A 6,000-nucleotide genomic window follows, 5' to 3' on the forward strand; every position below is an offset into this window, starting at 1 on the left:
TGGTGTTATAAGTGTAGAAAATGTGCCCACTCCCACGTGCTCACTGCTACACACAAACACGGTCTCCCCGGTAACGCTCACAGAGCGCACTCTCATAGAGCGGGCATGCGCCGCTCGAGTGCTAAGCGTAGAGAATGTGCCCACAATTCTGTGCCCACACCTACCCACTGCCCGCTCTGTTACACAGTTACCCCGGGTTGCAGATCCTCCAAAGCTCACAAACATTCCGGCTCTGGCCGAAGGTGTCATAAGTGTAGAAAATGTGCCCACTCCCATGTGCTCACCACTACACACAAACACTATCCCCACGGTAACGCGCTCAGAGCGCACTCTCATAAAGCGGACACACGCTCGAGTACTAAGTGTAGTAAATGTGGCCACAACCCTGTGCTCACAACTACCCGCTGCTCGCTCTGCCACTCAGTTACCTCGGGTTACAAAGCTCCCAAACACTGGCCGTGTTATAAGTGTAAACTCTGCGCCCGCTCACGAGCACGCGCACTCACTTTCAGACATGATAACCCCCACGCCGCTCTCGCGCCAGGGGTGTTTAGCAGCAAAACGCGCTCCATCCGTAGCGATCGAGCCATCATATGCTGTACAGCCAGTCAGCACTGTTTTCCAGCCCCCGTGTTCGAGCACTGGCGGCGCGTGCGCCGCCCCATCCTCTCTGATACAGGTTCCCCATCCCGCTCAGCGCGGCGATCTGAACCCAGAGACCATTCGACCCCTAGCTATGCGTGCAGAAGCATGGAAAGCTATTCAGGGCGCGTCAGAATGGGTGCTGAATACTATATAACACGGCTATTCGCTTCAATTCGCTCGTCGCCCCCCGCGCTTTCTAGCGCAGACGGAGACAAAAGTGACTTTAGAAGCAGCGCACCTGCTTCAAGCAGAAATAGCGAAGCTGCTGCGCAAAGGGGCTATAGAACAGGTTCATCCTTCTCTGAGCGAGTCGGGCTTTTACAGCCGTTACTTCCTCGTACCCAAGAAGGACGGAGCGCTAAGACCTATTTTAGATCTGAGACACTTGAACAAAGCCCTCATGAGACGGCTGTTCAAAATGATTACAACCAGACAATCCTCGCGCAAATTCGCCCAGGAGACTGGTTTATCTCTCTCGATCTGAAGGATGCATACTTCCAGATACAGATAATTCGCCGTCACAGGCCATTCTTGAGATTCGCCTTCGACGGTCGAGTATATCAATACACAGTCCTGCCGTTCGGCCTGTCTTTAGCACCCCGTACGTTTACGAAGTGCATGGACACGGCTCTCGCTCCCCTGAGAAACAGGGCATGCGGATACTGAACTATCTGGACGATTGGCTTATTCTAGCGCAGTCAGAGACAGAACTTGTGTCTCACAGAACAGCGCTTCTCAGCCATCTGGAAGGTCTGGGTCTCTCGGTCAACTGGACCAAGAGCTCGCCATCACCCCGTCAGTCAATTTCCTTTCTGGGAATAGAACTGGACTCGGTGGCTATGACGGCCAGATTGTCAGAGCAGCGCGCGCGCCGCATCCGTCACCTCGCCGCGTCCCTCAAAGTAGGCAGCCAGGTTCTGCTGAGGACATTCCAGCGTATCCTGGGGCATATGGCCTCAGCTGCAGCGGTGCTCCAGCTGGGCTTACTGCGCATGCGCCGCTTCAACGCTGGCTGAAAGCACTCTCTGCGCTCGATGAGAGCCGCACATGTGCCTGGCAACCTGAACGAGGGCCCCGACAGACTGTCCAGGGACAACGTTCCCCTGGGGGAGTGGTCTTTGCATCCCCAATCAGTCCAGTCACTGTGGCGCCGTTTCGGCAGAGCGAAAGTCGACCTCTTTGCGTCAATAGACAACGCGCACTGCCCAAGGTTCTTTTCAAAGAGCGAGGACGCGCTGGCCCAAGCTTGGCCCAGCGGCCCGCTATACGCTTTTCCCCCGGTCTCTCTGTTGCCACAAGTCATCAGGAGAATCAGGGAAGCGCGCCACACGGTGCTCCTCATAGCCCCGTATTGGGAGAATCAGACATGGTTCCCGGATTTAATACGGCTGGCAGACACAGCTCCCTGGCCGATACCGGTGAGAAGAGACCTTCTCTCTCAAGCCCGCAGCTCGATCTTGCATCCTCATCCAGAGCGCTGGTCTCTGCATGCATGGACTCTCAACGGATACCCGTTGACTTGCCAACAGGGGTTGTGAACAAGATCACACAGTCTAGAGCTCCCTCCACGAGGCGGCTCTACGCGTCTAAATGGTCTGTGTTTAATAAATGGTGCACCGCCAAAGGGCTGGATCCACAAGCATGTGGGGTGTCACGTGTGCTTTGTTTCCTCCAAGAGCTGCTGGACTTGGGCAGGTCCCCATCCACGCTCAAAGTATATGTTGCGGCCATCTCAGCTTTCGCCGACTCGGCGCTGGGCCGCGCATTAGGGAGAAACGAATACATCATCCGCTTCCTGAGAGGAGCTAGGAGGATGAACCCCCCGCGACCCCCTTCGGTTCCTATTTGGGATCTTTCCCTGGTCTTAGAGGCCATGAAAGCGCATCCCTTTGAACCCATGGAAACTGTGGATATGAAATACCTTACGCTCAAAACCGTTTTTTCTGATAGCTCTGTCTTCAGTCAAACGTGTGGGTGACCTTCATGCGTTATCAGTTAACGCCTCATGCCTGGAGTTCGGACCTAATGACTCTAAAGTCATTCTCAGACCAGGGCATGGTTACGTCCCCAAAGTTTTGGACACACCCTTCAGAGCACAGGTCATTTCTCTCTCAGCTTTGCCGGCAACCGGCAGCGAGGTTGACAGTAACCTCCTTTGCCCTGTCAGAGCACTGAGATATTACATTACGCGCTCCGCCGCCGCCAGGCGCTCGGAGCAGCTTTTCGTTTCGTTTGGTGGGCGCACTAAGGGTCTCGCCGCCTCGAAACACAGTCTGTCCAGATAGATAGTGGACGTTATCGCAGCTGCTTATGCGTCTAAAGACCTGCAGTGCCCCCTGGGCATCAGAGCCCACTCTACTAGAGGCATGGCCTCGTCGTGGGCTTGGTCTAGTGGAATTTCCATTCATGACATTTGTACGGCGGCGGGCTGGGCCTCCCCCTCTACATTTGTTAGATTTTACAATCTGGAAGTTCCCGCCCTGCAGGCTAAACTTTTATCAGTCTAAATCTCGCGTAGGCCGGCCCACTTCTGTGCGCAGGCTACTGCTGTTGATTTAGCTCTCCTGGTTGAGCTGTACCATACAAGGGTTTGTCAGTCAGACCGGCCGCGCCGCTCTGTATGCCCTATTGTGTGCTTATGTACTCGCGCTAGCCATCATATTGGCCGCCTGGCTCACACTCTTTGTGTTCCCCGGACTTCCCTGGGACTCATTCAGTGGATGCTGGGCGCGCACAGCGTTGACAAGGGAGTTCCCGCAGCGTAAGCTACTTACGCAATACGAGAGAACCTCTCGTAAGAGAACGTATCGGGAAGAGGGAACGAGTATTGCGTAACCTGCCGTGCTCGCGCCACGAGCTCATTCGCTTCAAGCGACAAAAACCAGAGAAAGCAGCCCCCGAGCCTCCTTTTATAAGCTAAGCCACGCCCCTCTTACGGGCCGTGACGCGTGGGGGCGCTGAGCGCTCCCATTGGGCGTGACGTCACGCCAGGCTCACTGGTAGGCTGCTGCAGTTGCGGCAGGGCAGCCAATAAGCACGCTAGTTAGCCTGCTCTAGGTCTGCGTGCTGCTGCACTGCGTTGACAAGATTATAAAAATTAAGGATAATTTTTTGGCTTCATATCTCGAGAAAGATGACTTTACCCGCAGCGTAAGCTACTTACGCAATAATCGTTCCCTCTTCTAGAGAGAACAGAGGTTACGTTAGGTAACCGATACGTTTTCTGTTTCAGAATAGGAGGTATGTCAAACCCGAGAAAGCAGAGTAATCAAGCCCGTTTCTGAAAGAGAGGTAACTTATACTCAGAGTCAGTTACCATGGTAACCTACTCTGTGAACCTAACCTGGTCGGGGGCAGATTTTCTTCGGTAAACCCAGAGTTTCTTTCGGTCTCCTCTTCTTTTTTAAAGAGGAAGCGGTGTTTAAACACCTCATTCATTCTTTCAGTAAATTTATTCATTGCTGTTTTTACTGCTGTTTTTTTCTGTTTTTTTTAATAAGATGAAGTCTATATAACTCCTTAACTAGCAACTGAAAATACAGTAGTAGATTAGAGCTACATAATGTAGTTCTAAACAAATTCTACAGAATTAAACTGTGGCATTTACTGAAAATCACTGAACTGTGTTCATCTGTGCACCATAAGTTGATGGACCCTCCTCCTGCTGTTCTTCCACACTCTGGGGGCGGGGGAGAGATAAGAATACCCGTTTATACTTAGATTTAAACTTAGATTCTATAGGCTACTCCATATAAAAATGTGAAAAAATCTGATTGTGTAGATTGTTTGATGTGTAGACACATAATATTAACATTACCTCTGTAGGCCTCTCTGTGGCAGCAGAAACTCTTTATCCCCATCGTCCTGTGAAGATGAGCATTTGGTTGAGTACACTTTATAACACTATTTGTCATAATTTCTGGTGTATTGAGTAGGCTGCTTATAACTGCCAGGGGTTCTGTTGGGACAGGAGGCTCCAAAAGACAGATATTACCATCAGAATATGTTGGGACCAACAAAAAACCCAACCCAAAATAAAATAAATGGAAATATCAAAAATAGCCTATATAAAAAATAACACATATGTAAACCTCTTACATTTTATGAAGGCTCTTGGATCTTCGGGAGTGACTGGGTCTGAAGTCCTTCCAGGAATTCCCTCAGCCAAAAATGCTGCTGCATTGCTAGACACTGGATGCTATTTAGTTATTTAAAGCAACACCATGTAACTTTTGCTCTCGAGGTCCCCCTACAGTTGGGAAACAGTATTGTCTTCTACTACTGTCGTAAAATCTGTCATGGTTACACCAGGGGATACACGTGCATTTGTTGACAAGCCGATACCCCTGAACTTTGCAGGAGTTCTCACGTTTTGGCCAGACTGCCCGCGTTGCGTGTGAAATGTCTTCATCCCAGGTACAGTGGCATATATTTCAGCATGTCATATGAATATAATTTCATGGGTTTTATTTTTTTCAAACGCCAAAAGATCGCGTAGCTCACATTTACAAGCCAGCGTCATTATAGTAGCCTATTGGCTACTGTTTTACAGAATGGATATGCTAATTCAATTCAATGTTTGTGTGGTAGGTAATAGCCATATATCGTCAATATTATAATATCAAGCTACCATAGATGAATCTGCAAAGTTGAAAAATCTATTTGCATTATAGCCTGAGGCAAGACACTTTCACCAGAAAAATAAATAAACAAACATGACTATCAGCCTGCAGTCATTAGGCTAGTTAGCCTAAAAGATGATTTTGTCCGTCTAATCATGTATTATTTACTTGCAAGAATGTAGCCCCTACCAAACTTGAACACGCCGTTTAGACATAGGCTTACTTCTGACTTTTTTCTTTTTTTTTGTCAATGTACTTACTAGCAGGGACGATTCCAGGATTTTATAAATGGGGGGGGGGCACAGAGGGGACCAAGAATCAGTCAGGGGGGGCCAATCAGAAAATTCAACTGAAAATAAATACTGGTTTAGAAAATATTAAGCACGATTTCCAAAGTCTTGTGCAATGCCAAGTGCTCTAATATAGATGGTATAACATTTTTGTGTTTTGCATGGATTAGATAACACGGTTCTGTTCCAATAAATAATAAATAAAAATCACACAGACATTATTTAGTAATTTAACATTATTTTATTTACTTTACTTTTTGCATTACTTTATTTTCAACACAAAAATTAAATGTGTGTGTGTGTGTGTGTAAACATTCTCAGCATGAAATGTGCCTGTTCCTGTGGGTTAACTGCACCATCACATGTGTTATGCTCTGCTCTGCCTCAGAACAGCTGTATCCTGCGTTTTTTTGTGCTGGCTACCAAATAGTCTGATAAACTCA

This window comes from Leuciscus leuciscus (genome assembly GCF_965113295.1).
Source record: "Leuciscus leuciscus genome assembly, chromosome: 5".
Taxonomy (NCBI): domain Eukaryota; kingdom Metazoa; phylum Chordata; class Actinopteri; order Cypriniformes; family Leuciscidae; genus Leuciscus; species Leuciscus leuciscus.